The sequence below is a fragment of the Lactuca serriola genome, chromosome 9 (assembly GCF_051521515.1).
Source record: "Lactuca serriola cultivar US96UC23 chromosome 9, Lser_US96UC23_V15, whole genome shotgun sequence".
Classification (NCBI taxonomy): domain Eukaryota; kingdom Viridiplantae; phylum Streptophyta; class Magnoliopsida; order Asterales; family Asteraceae; genus Lactuca; species Lactuca serriola.
Window position 1 is genome coordinate 192,797,761 of NC_136416.1, and position 14,017 is coordinate 192,811,777.

At 36.5% G+C, this 14,017-nt stretch overlaps 1 non-coding gene and 1 pseudogene across 2 annotated transcripts; one reads left to right on the plus strand and one right to left on the minus strand.

Annotated features, from left to right (window-relative positions):
- Positions 1-1,130: 1,130 nt before the first annotated feature.
- LOC145074082 (putative germin-like protein 2-2) lies at positions 1,131-2,177 on the minus strand (annotated as a pseudogene). The gene is made up of 2 exons (XR_013691689.1): positions 1,925-2,177; positions 1,131-1,826 (listed from the first exon to the last, which is right to left on the minus strand). The product of XR_013691689.1 is annotated as a putative germin-like protein 2-2 (transcript).
- An 8,999-nt stretch (positions 2,178-11,176) lies between these two features.
- LOC145077537 (small nucleolar RNA R71) lies at positions 11,177-11,283 on the plus strand. Its single transcript, XR_013693280.1, has one exon. It is a non-coding gene; the product is annotated as a small nucleolar RNA R71 (small nucleolar RNA).
- The last annotated feature ends 2,734 nt before the right edge of the window (positions 11,284-14,017 follow it).

The following is a 14,017-nucleotide window of genomic DNA, read 5'->3' on the forward strand; positions in this document are numbered from 1 at the left end:
GAGGCCAGATATGATGCTTAAATAGGGTGCAAACCCTAAAGATTAGGGTTTAATCTAGCCTGTCCTACTCGTCGAGTCTTGGTTGCGACTCGTAGAGTAGTTCACTTAAAACCCGCACATGAACTCCTTGCTACTCGACGTGTTAGGGCTACCAACTCGTCGAGTCCTTCTCTCAAAATAAATAAACAATTAATTAAATGCGTACTAGGGAACCGGGTGTTACAGTGAAGGCTGGGAAGGGAGTGGCCGACGATGGTGAAGGTTGTGAAGGCTCCTAGTCTCTGGTGAAGGGACTGACCGGGGGAGAGGTGTGGTCATCGACAAAGCGAGAGAGAAACAAGAGCGTACGCGATTTGCAAAATGAACGCAATCGTTGTTTTGTTAGGACTAAACCCTATGCCGACGATATGTCGTCGGTACAGGGTAAGTAAAACTACGTCCTTTCGTGTTTTCGTAAATAAAAAAATTAATTAAAAAGAAAGGTTGTGTCGACGACATGTCGTCGGGATAGATATTTTACGCGGATTGCCACATCTTACGCCCACGACACGTCATTGGGATAGCCTTAGGACAACGACACCGTTTTTACTTTGTGCGACACGGAATATAAAATTAATCAACGTTATTTTTTTTAATAACCTACGACATCTCGTCGGCATAAATTTTCAGTAAACTGCGAAACTTTTTTTCATTCCTACTAAATCTATGGCGACAATGTGTCATCAGTGGTCAAACAAATATGGTCAAAGTTGTAAAACGCTATGGTAACGACATGTCGTCAACATAGCTCTACTTGTAGCGACAGTTGTGGTTGGCATAGGTCTTGTTGGCATAGGGTTAAATTGTAGTAGTGTAAATTTGTATTGCAGGTTAATATAGACAGCCAACTTTTGTTCATAACGCATTGTTAATCGAGCAAGGTATATGCAGATATTTGTTTACTGGATATACAACTCTTTTTGGAATTTCTTGCACCTCAACGGATCGATCCAGGAGAGGTTTTAGACTTATTTAAGACCGTAAACTTCTTCATCTACGTACAGGTAATATTTTGTTGTTAATAAAGCTTAAAATATACCAATCATCGCTCGTATTAATTAAAGCAACAAAAGATGTAGTGTACACGTGAATTAATACCGATGCTCTTTTTTTTTTTTAAAAGAAAGAATTAGAACTCGAAAAGAAAACCACACACAAATAATTTTGAATGAACCCAAACAATAATCACACGAGCTGAACAACAGCTCTAATCATATCCTTCTGTCATTAGAATCTTTGAAACTCTAGAACTTGGCTTGTAGCTGATCCACCACACTCTTATCCACTTGAAACGCCTTGGCAAGAATATCCGCTGGAATTGCAGGATTTGCACCGAAAACAGCATTCCCAATTGTTATGGCACCTGGGTTTTGACTGCTTAATGCAGCAATAACCACAGCATATCCATTACCCACATTGCGTTGGAAATGAACAAGACCCACTGGGAACACGAAAACATCACCCTTTTGAAGCACCTTTGTGATAAATCTGTTATCGGGATTAGAAGTTACAAATCCAACTTGTAGTGTCCCTTCAAGAACAGTAGAATCTCGGTGGCTCTTGGGTGAGTGTGAGGAGCATTAAGTCCCCATGGTGCGTAGTCAATCCGAACCATTGAGATTCCCAAAGTGTTTAGTCCTGGTAACTGAGTAGCAAACACCGGGGTCACCTTTGATCCCAATTGGTTCGATGTGTTACCCCTGAGGTGTAGCCCACTGAAGAAGAAATCATCTGCTTGAACTTGCATCGGGTTCTTACTGTCTTACATGTCACACCATTTACTTTCACTGCATGTTATGTAAATTAAGCCAATATTTTGTTACAGAAAACATTAACTATAAAAGAGAACAGGAGATTTGTAACTACAAGTAAAGTCTTAAAGTACCTGACGAATTGGGATCGGCTACACAAAAATCTTGGAGGGAGCTAGGCTCATAGGCTAACGCAAGGTAGCTAAAAGTTAGAGCTACAACACTCAACAAAATGAGTTTGCTCGACATTTCTTTTAATATTCTCAGCAGGAACTACAGAAAGTTATGAAAGCAAAAGCTAAAACTCTTTTAGGGATAGAAGATATGTTTTTATTTGTGGTGAGACAAACAGGTGCTTAGTGACTCCATATATATAGACCTAATCTGCATGATTCTTCTATATATCGTTTTGCATTTATTTTAACATAAGTTATCTTGAAGGATTTGCCGCCTTACACATTGTAAATGAATAATAGAGACATGGAGAGCATGTTTATCTATCATGTACTATACGGTGGGAATTGGTCAGCCGGCTTCCCGACACCTGACTATCTTTTGTAGTACTAAGAATTGGTCAATATTCTAAACCTGATTTCTTAAGCCTACCTTGGACCTCTTAAGTGCTAACTTTATTAAACTAATCACACATGACATGAAAGCGATTACCAGTTTGCAGTGAGGTGATGGGATAGTTTCGGCCGGGCTAGACATGCCCTTTAGCTACGAAGCTAGAGCATGTTGTAGGTAAAATTCACCATCGCTAAAACAATAATTAATATATAAAACATACTTTTTCATCAAAATAGAAAATCATGTTTTTTCTTTTTTGGTTGAAAACCTATTGCTAGCACTACTAGAAAACTGGGCAAAAATCCGACGGCCATATCCGTCTGAAACCCGTCGCTAAAGCCGATTTCCGACAGTACTAGAACTTGTCAATTTCCGACTGCAATATCCGTCAGAAATCCATCACTAAAGCCGATTTCTAACAGAATACCGAAGGAATTAGGTATGTCATAAAAAGCCCCGCGGATAAATATCACCACGTAATTTGTGACGAACTACCAACAGATAACGACGTCCCTTTGTTGAACTTGTTTGACAAAGTTGACGACGAAATAGTACCAGACTACCGACGAACAAATAATGTGACTTATTACTGACGAACGATATTTTCCAACACATTACCAACCGGCTTTAGTGACATATATTTTTGTCACTAATATGTCATTAAAATGATTTTTATTGTTTTAAAAACAAATTAGATAATAAAAAAGAAGCTCATATCTTTTTCTGCCGAAAATGCAAAAAATAAAAAAAATAAAAAAAAAATCCAATACATCTATAATAATAAGACTCCAATAAATAAATTTATAATGATTCGAACTTCCAAACAAAAAATTGTTACATTTACCTATCAATACAAATAAAAACTTAGTAAAAACCCTAAAAATTAAGAACCTTATCCTTCTCCACGTTCTCTTTGACACTAAATTTTGGGACAAAATGTATTCAAGTTTCATCATCTTTCGTTATTTAAATGTGTCATTATGAACTATAGATCCAGATGGTGCTTCATGCTTTTGTGTTCACCGTAAGTGCAGTCACACCGACTCACAATTAAATGACAAAAAAAACTACAAATTTGAACATAATGCAAGAATTGTGAAGACGAAAGTTCAAGTGATAATCTCAAAGAACTCAACCTTTTAAATATAAAAAGATAAGAAAAGTATCTGTTAGAAAACGATAAGATTAGCTGGCATTTAGAGTTATCTGGGAAAATCTGCATTTGATTGTCTTGTTAGCAAGTTGGGCATTTTTGATCCCCATGCTTCAACTTGAGGGGGGCTGTTAGGAAACGATAAGATTAGCTGGCATTTAGAATTATCTCTATTTAAACTTCATTATGTTTATCTATTCCCTAGTTGGTTAGTCTCTGATAAAGATTTGTAATTGTATAAATACGTTGGAAAATCAATGAATAAAGAAGGCAATTCATACCAACTTTTCAGTATCTATACAAAGTACAATGTTTTAAAAGGGATAAATGAAAGCAAGATGGTGTCATAAACAAATAAATGAAAGTATGTTGTTATTTCTTGCATTTAACCATCTTGAAATGATGAAAGAAAATTAGATGGTGCTCATGTTACAGTTTCTCCAAAAAAAAATCCAATCTTTGTAGGTTTGGCTAAAAAATATCATTTTAAAAAATCATCTAATCTAATTCAACAATAATGAAAAAGAAAGAAATGGAAGTATTGATGCGTGCAAATAGCTACACCTAATTTTTATATTTATAACCTAACTACTTAACTAACTAAAATGCACCTATAGGCAGTGTACCTAGTTGAATTATATAATAGTTTGGGTAAGTTGGATGTCAATCAAAGGGAACGGTTTTAACTAATTAATCTATCTACTACTAAACTATCCTAATTTTCTAACAAGGTGGGGGTTTTATCTAATTTTGCAAGTTTAGATGAACTTATCTCTTAACACGAAATTCAATCAATTAACAAACACTTATGTTAGCTCGAATCCACTTTCCCTCAATGGTTTGAAATTTAGCTATGACAATTACTGTTGGTTACCAATTAAGATAGTATTAGCAGTTTAGTTCTAAATTTACTAACATTAATCAATTCATGTAAATCTATGTATGGTCACACAATAGCTAACACAGAATAAAATATTAAATAAAATTGGAGCTATGTAAGATTGATTTAACAAACACACTTATGGTCAAAATATGACTTCTCTAGCACAACCTAATTTTAATAATTCAATTGCTTATCTAAGATTGGTTTGATCTTAGCTCTAATAAACTAGTGTTCACTAAATTACTAGGTATTCTAATTCATGCAGATTAATGGTCATTAACTACACAGAATAAGAAATCAAAGCAATCAAATATCAAATCAAACGTACTAGGTAAAATCAAGCAACACAAGTCTTAACCAACAAATAAGTCAAAGCTAGAATATTAAAACCATGAGTTTCAGGTTCATCTAGCTATCAAAAGCAACTAGATTTAGCAGGACATACTCGAAAACAAAAATAAACAAATCATATTCAAAGACATAATTAAAGTGTACCAAAACTAGAATCCAATTATGAACTTCTCTTCTCCTTTGGTGTTGAAAGCCAATTCCAGGTCACTTCTCCTTCTGAAATTCATCTCCAGGAACTCTCTCAATCAGCCAAAAGTCCCTCAAGTCGTAATGATCAAGCATATATATAGTTTCTGATTTTTCCACGCTCATGTCGTAAGCAATAATGACTCACATCGTGAGCACGTAGTTATCCGTGCTTGACAAGGATTCTTCCTCACGATGCCTATCTTCTCGAATACTCCAACTCACGTCGTGAGTACGCGTTTTTGTTGGATTTTTATTCTTCTTTTCTTCAAGCCTCCAAAGTTCCATGTTTTGTCAATCTCAGTCCTTTTCTCCAAAAATGCTTCTATTTGGCTGCAAAGTATAATTTAAGCTTATAAGTATCATTATTCAATGCAAACAACCAAATTATCAATAAAAATGTAAATAAATATTGCCTAAAAACATGTACAAATATAGCAATATCAAAATACCCCACACTTAAGCTTTGCTTGCCCTCAAGCAAATCTAATTATTTAAACTTAAACTCTCATCATTATCATCACATAGAATAATCCAATTCAAACTCAGCCATTATGTCAAGACCGCAACGCATGCATTTGTGTTAAAAAATTTCCTAAGGACCTCCCCCCCCCCCCTAATTCTAAATACGCACAATCCTCATAAACACTCGCCCACTTCTTTTGAGCAACGCTCATTTTATGCATCCCTCCGAATCCATCCGCATAAAACTTTCTAACCTCAAGGTAATTTTTGTAAAGCTACCCAAGCGTACATAATCTAGAAATTTACAATTTTTAGATACCACAATGGAGCTCTTGAATTCTTGACTACTTTGATATTTGATCTTCAATTTCTTTGAATTCACCACCTTTTTGTGTGATTTTTTGTATCTTTAACTTTTGAATTTCTTCAGAACGTTGATCTTTTGATGTTTACTTGATAGCTCCAAAATTCTTCAATTTTTTTAGTAATTCTCTCTCTTTTTTTTATATGTACTCACTTTTTTCACTTAAAAACCTACATGCTTAAAGAGGGGTGCTTAACTTCAACCCTTATTGGTTAAAGTATTAGTCTTCCTGGATACATTTCTGGTACACGATGCTAAACATATTGCGATCATCAAACTAAGCGAGGTTGTGTTTTTGTCCCATGATTTCACTAGAATAAAGGGGGCCACAAATGCACTATAACGTATATTGGCTCAACTAAACATTTGAGCTCTCATCAGATCACTCTGTATAATAGCAGCAATTTAAGTTCAAATTATCATCACTCGATTAAATTATTAGATTATTATTTCAATTTAATTTGTAATTTTTTAAATTATCCAAATTTTCTAGCAATTTACTTTTTATACCCCCTACCCCACACTTATTACATACAATGCCTTAATTATATGCATGACATAAATTAAAAGCAACAAAAAAGGGAGAAAAGGGAACAAACTCCCCTGGGATAGAAAGTGGAAAGATCAAACTCTAATCGTGTGGATGAAGTGTACATCTTAAACATGGACCTCTTCTTTGAATAAGGAACTTGGATCTTGATCTCACGAGATATGTAAATGTGTCAACAACATATGGAATCGAAACTTCAATCTTCAATAAAGTTGATGCAAATCTCCAAAACATAAAGACAAATATGGGAAAGCATACACCACATTTAATGGTAGAGGAAACTAGCCATAAGTATCGTCTTGACCCGTAATGTCTTAATGGATTAAGAAACTTTTAAATTAATTATTTCTGACCCCTTTCTCTAACTCTATCCGCTCTCTTGACTCACCCCACACTTATTTCTAATCGTGGTCTCGACTCTCGACTCTATACAATACGTGGCTAGACATAAACGCTCTTGTTTCTCGACTTTCCTTTCTCGTGACTCCCTTAGAAAATCTGGAAATAACCATCAAAGGAAAAAAAAGTAACATAATATCTTAAAGAGTTTTACATACCAAAAACAAATTCCAAAAACAAAAGAAAAACCAAACCAAACTAAATCAAACTAAAATAAACAAAATAATCAATCGTCATCTTCATCCTCTGGAGCTCCAATCGTTCCTGCTCCATCTCCTTCTTGACTTTGATACTCATTCCACCTGGGGAATATTGGGTAATGATACGCCAAATGAGGAGGTTGCTCAACATGCAAGTGTTGCACCAAATTCTCCACCGTCCCACCAATCCAATTCACACTTAACGACAACTTATCAAAGTAACCCGACATGTCTCCCTCAATGTTGGGTCCTCCCATGGGTGCATTTTGGTGCACCGATTGTCCTCTATCGCCTCTTCCTCTCACATTTCTTTGTCCTCTTGGCCTCGGTTGGGGTGTGGGTTGGTCTTTGTGTACCACATCATCATCCACCGGTATACTTCAATGTGATCCCTCATTTGTTACCACATGCATAGATTCTAAATATCCCATAGGGAGATCATCACCAGGCTTAAGTATCAAAGTCCGGGTCAAACATGGGACAAGAAGACCATAGGATCTCGTAAGGCGTGTAACAAAATGACACCCATTAGTGGGGCTACCAGCTCTAGAAATAGTAGCCTTGCTACCCAAATAGTTTGCCAAATGATATGGGATGTGGCAAAAAACCTCTGGCATGACAATACTCCACAAGAAGAAAAGATTCAAGCTTGTAACCTTGTTCCCATGTGCTTATGATTGATCGAAAAAGTAACCAACCGGTGAAGTAACCGATGGATCGGGGATCGAATGTGGATTTACTGGGAGACACCCAAATGGAAGGCACCATTTGCAATTGACACCCAAAAATCTGGTCCCCATGCTCTCGCCAAATACTCACATGCTATTGTCCTCATGAAAAGCTCAAATGCAGGCAATTGTGTTTCATGCTGCTCATAAATACCTATGCGCCATGCAAACTCGACCAAGCTGTATTCCCTATACTCGCAACCTATGCGGAATACGAGTGCCCTTGAGTAAAAGGGATCAATAGTAGCGGCTTCAATAGATACGGAAGCGAAGAACTCCACACAAAGCTCCTAGTAAACTTGCTCACTGATAGCAAACAAGTTTCTCCACCCACTACAAGTGAAGGAAAAAGTATCCACTGAAAATTGCTTGGTCAAAAATGGAGCCATCCTATCCATCAAGCCAATCTCTCTAAATCGTACCCAATCAATGCTTGGAGAAATGACAAACTCCATGTTATGCAACCATCCCAATTTGTTGGTGTAGTTAGTAAGCACATCGGTTGGCATATCCACGGGAATTCAGTACAATGTGTGGCGTGATGATACTTGGCCTTGAAATTGCTCATTTGCACCTCTTGAAGCCATTTTTCTGCAAAAACAAATAAACCAGAAAAACAAAACAAAATGCTCCACATGTTAAACAAATTAGCAGAAAACAGAAGACCATATCCCAGGTCTTACGTCGTGAGCAAATCGGGCCAAATACTTCGTTGGGGTTTTATTCTAACTTGATTCTAAGTATATTAATCCCACACGTAGTAAAGATTTCGCATATTTAGGGCATCGATTTTTACATTCAAATAGACTACAAACCCTAACCCCAAAATTAACCAAATAAGTCAAAATTAAACACTAAAAGTAAGATTAGTGTACCTTAGATTGATGATAACGTGAGCACAAGAGTACAATGTACTGAAACTGGCCGAAATCGAGTGTGTGGGGGTTGGGACCAATAAGTTGTCGGGATTTGAGGGATGAGAGAATGGTAGGTCAAACGTAATCTGATTTCTTTATTCAAGTGGTCCTGATTCAGTCTTCCTCATGTCGTGAGAATAAGGACCTCACGTCGTGAGCTATATGTGGGCTAAAACAATTGGGCTGGTTAACCAAGAGGAAATGGGCTAATACACTTATTGGATTATTCTAAATAGGCTGAGAGAAAATGGTGGGTTGATCATTAAAGTATTCCGGTCCATATATCAGTCTAGACTCACGTCGTGAGATCGCTTCTGGTTTGAAAAATCAATTTCATTATTATTAATAACCATTTAATTTTAAGAACCCCTACACTCGATTTTTACCATTCAGAGGATTATTAGATGATGATGAGACAATTGATATTCCTAAAAACTAAAAATTCAAAAACTAAAATGAAAAGAAAAGAAACTACAAACCGAGCTTGGGTTGCCTCCCAAGAAGCGTTTCTTTTTTATGGAGACGTAAGCCGGACTCCGTGCCTCCTTATGTTGAATCTTCTAGCACCACATGAATCTTCTACTCCTTTCATCGCCTATTGTAAGCTTGGACACGTCTAATATACGCTTTCTTCGAGTTCTCCTTTTTAGCTTTTACCTCGTCTACATCAAGCTTTCTTTTGATCCCTTTAGTCTCCGGTTTTTCTTCATTCTTTTTAAGAACCATAGGAATCTTTTCTTCTTTCACCACTGGACTTGTCTCCTTTGAAGTAACCTCATCTTCATAGCTTGATAAATCGTCGCTTTCTTTACTCACCAAAGATGTTGGAGTTTTATAAGCAAACACTTCGAAAACAAATGGAAGAGATGCTCTTGGTTTGGTGCATTTGACTTCTTGAATCTCTTCTTCCATAAGCTTCTCTAATTCTTCAAGTTCATTCTCTTCATCAATGTTGAAGACCTCATAATGAACATCACTCCCTTGGAAACCATCTTGAACTCCAAAAGTTTCCTTTTCATCTCCAACCCTCAAACTAAGCTTGGATTCACGAACATCAACCAAGGCTCTAGCAATATTAAGTAAGGGGCGACCAAGAATGATTGGGACATTGACATCTTCTTTCATATCCACAACCACAAAATCAACTGGGAAAACAAATTTCCCAATTTTCACCAGGATGTACTCTACAATCCCCCTAGGATGAGTCACTGAACGATTATCCATGTGAATGGTCATTTTTGTAGCCTTCATCTTCTGAATATTCAACTTGTGATAAAACGAATAAGGCGTCAAATTTATGCTAGCCCTAGAATCAGCTAAAGCATAAGTCTTTAAATTATTTCCAAACTCACATGGAAGAGTGAGGCATCCAGGATCTCCCATCTTCTTAGGTATCTCTTTTAATACAGCTTTTGAGCCTTGCTCACTTAGAATCACCTTAGATTTCTTCTTCAACTGCTGACGATTGTCTATCAAGTCTTGTAAAAACTTTTCATATTCGGGAATTTTGGATAATGACTCGACAAAAGGAGTATTAATTGGAATACCCTTTATTTGCTGAATAAACTCCAGATGCTCACTTTCCAGTGGACTAAGATTAGCTTGGGACGGAAACGATAGAGGCGGACGATAAGCTGGAACGGATTCTGAAGTCTTATGTTCAGACCGGGCCTACCTCGTGAACATAGATGGCTCATGTCGTGAGTTCAGTATTTCAGCAGAATTTTGATTTTCTATCTTTAACTTCTTCGGTTCTGGTTCGGGATGCCTTGGATCCACTTCTAATGCTTCTAGGAACTCAGAGATGGCCTCTTCTTCGGTCTCGATCATCATAACATGGGATTGAGTCTTCTTTTCAGGAAAACGTGGAGATAGTTTCTCGTTCTCCAAAGTTGTTAGTTGACCAAGTTGAGCTTCGAGGTTGTGGATAGATGCTTGATGATTTCTTAATGATGCTTGTTGGTCAATCATCATTGCCTGATGTTCCTTCATCATAGATTGTTTCTCCTTCATCATTATTCTTTGATCCTTCAGTGATGCATCAGTATCATCATGTCTTTTCTATGAAGCTTCCATGAAACGAAGTAGCATATTTTTGAAGTCAACTTTCTTCTTAGCTAGTGGTTGCTCTTTTTGGTAGAAGCCTCGATATGTCTGCCTATATCTTTCTTCTTTTTGCTTCTTGTATTCATCATATGGCAGCCACTCCTTCTTTGGTTTCCTCCAGTCTTCATCATATTTATCCCCACTCGATAAGCAAACTTGAGCTCTTTTATTCCCATATTCATCCAAGTGGCAATCCTTAGTCAAGTGTGGACCATTGCACCTTTCACAACCAATTCCTATAGCATGTATTGACTGGTCCATCTTGGTCATCCTCCTATCCATAGTGTTGAGCATTTCTAGCACAACAGCCATGTCTTCAGAACTTCCTCCCCCAATTACTTTAATGACTTCATTCCTTGGATTGTGGTACTCACGAGAATGCTTTGCAAATTGTTCAACTAACTCCTTGACTCCCCCCGGATTTTTCATTGTAAGTGGTCCTTGAGAATCAAGGAGTTGTCTTGCCATGACATTGACCCCGTCAAATAATATGAATACTTCTTGTTGAATGTTAAGGTTATGTTGAAGACAATTCCTTAACAAACGTTTGTAGCGTTCCCATGCCTCGTAAAGTGACTCACCCAAATTTTGCTCAAAATTAGCTATCGCCTTCTTGAGTTTAGCTATCTTGGAAGGTGAGCAGAATTGATCTAGAAAGTGCTCACGCATCTGGACCCAAGTAGTGATTACACCAGGTGGTAGTGCCTTCAGCCAGTCTTTTGCAACTCCTTTAAAAGTGACTGCTAGCATCCTTAGTAAAGTTGTCTCTCTAGGAACATTAGGAGCATTGAAATAATCTGCAATGTCATTGACCTCATCTAGATGCTTAAAAGCATCCTCATGATCCTTCCCATAAAATGGAATATCCTTAAGTGCAGTAAGGATGTGTCCTTTCAGCTCGAATGTGGCAATGGCAGGAATTGCAGGTTGTACTAACCCCAGACCAACATCATCTCTAATTCGCTTCTTGTAAGCTCCCATAGACATATCTGTAATGTTTGCCATCTTGGTTTCTGTCTCGTCTTCGGATTCACTTCTATGTAGTTCGAATTCTGGGTCGGATTCGTACTCGGATTCTTGTAGGTTAGATGTTTGATTAAAGCTTTCAACTTTTGATGATGTACTAGTTTCTCCCACTTTCTTTCCTGACTTTTTTCCAAAAACTGACTTTAAATCCTTAAAAGGCGACTTCTTTAGTGTTTGGTTCACTCCTGCGTTCTTATCCATCTTCTTGTGAAGGGCCGACTCTGGATCTTCAAGTGGCGGCACCAAAGGTGTGTTGGATCCTCTGGTCATGAACTTCTGCAAAATAAATAAAAATAAAAACGTAAAACTGAACTAAAATTAACTAAAAATAGTCTACTAACTGGTCAACACGACGTGGTAAAGATCACCACCTCGTGTTGTCGCAGAAAATTTAACAGAAAAGAAAAACAAAGAAAAACTAAAAACTACTGCACTAACATCGTGAGTTGGGTACTGAAACAAAAACTTTAGCTAAAAAGTAACTTTTTGCAGGTTTATCTCACAAAAAGGATCGATTAATTTAAAGCAAATAAATAAGTTGTTCCCCAGTAACGGCACAAAAAACTTTATGCGTGCAAATAGCTACACCTAATTTTATATTTATAACCTAACTACTTAACTAACTAAAATGCACCTAGGCAGTGTACCTAGTCGAATTATAGAATAGTTTGTGTAAGTTGGCTGTTGATCACAGGGAACAGTTTTAACTAATTAATCTATCTACTACTAAATTATCCTAATTTTCTAACAAGGTGGGAGTTTTATCTAATTTTGCAAGTTTAGATGAACTTATCTCTTAACACGAAACTCAATCAATTAACAAACACTTCTGACGATACTAGAAGCTGGTCAATTTCCGACTGATATATCCGTTAAAAATCCGTCGCTAAAACCGGTTTCTAACAAAATACCAAAGGAATTAGGTATGTCGTAAAAAGCCCCATTGGTAAATATCACTACGGAATTCGTGACGAACTACCAACAGATAGCGGCATCCCTTTGTTGAACTTGTTTGACCAAGTTAACGACGAAATAGTATCAGACTACCGACAACCGACAGACAAATAATGTGACTGATTAGCGATGGACGATATTTACCAACACATTACCGACCGGATTTAGTGTATTTTTGTCACTAATCTGTCACTAAAATGATTTTTATTGTTTTAACAAAAAGTAGATAATTAAAAAAGAAACTCATATTTTTTTCTGCCCAAAATGCAAAAAGAAAAAAATCCAATACATCTATAATAATAAGAATCCAATAAATAAATTTATAATGATTCAAACTTCCTAACAAAAATTGTTACATTTACCTATCGATACAAATAAAACTTAGTAAAAACCCTTTGATACAAATTTTTGGGACAAAATGTATTCAAGTTTCATCATCTTTCGTTGCATAGCAAGAGGGTTTTAATGTATGATTATGAACTGCAGATCCAAATGAAGCCATAATGCACAAAAAATTGAAAGTAAAATGTCGTTTCATGAATTTAGCCCTCTTTTTATTGGTAAGATGGTTAATACTAATTCTAGTCGTATAGGGAGCTTATGTTGGGTTAATCTTGATGGTTCGGATAGAATATGGGTCAAGTCGAGTATTGGTCATGTGCATGGATCATCAATATTCTGCATGTTAATGACTTGGTCTAAAGTTGACTGAATTTGTTGGAGTTGAAAGTGCAAGGTGGAGTTTGTTGCTACTTAGAAGGAAAAACGTGGGGGGTTTATGAGAATGTTTTTTTAATGTTTTTTTTTTTTTTGTTATAAATAGGTGGCATTAGTAAATGTATTTTGAATGAGGTAATCAGATTTTGTGAAAGTAATATAGATACAAACTTGTTGTTTTGATCGGTGTACAAAAGAGTGAATGAGGGGCTGATTTCCAATAGCTAATACGAAAACTCAACATTCAATCCCATAGAATAAAATTTATCAATTTAAAGATATTCAAAGAGGAAAAATATACCGATTGTAAAGTGGTTCATGGTAATTGCAAAAATCATAGAAGAATAGTATGAGTGAGGCTATTGAACAAAAAATTAGTGAAAATTTAACTCATAGATGCATGATAGTTACATAAAAGTTTACTTGAGCTTACCTAAATGCAAATAGAATCTTTGGATTCTCCTTACCTTTCCAACCACTTAAGTAAATTCAGTTGCAAGATACTCAATCGATTGTATGAGAAAACAATATATATTGTACCTGTACATGGGAACCCAAACGATACCGTACATGGGAACCAAACAATAACATAAGCATAAATTTGCAACAAAAATATCTACTTCAGTAATCATAGTCCATAGGGTGAGCAAAAACCGAA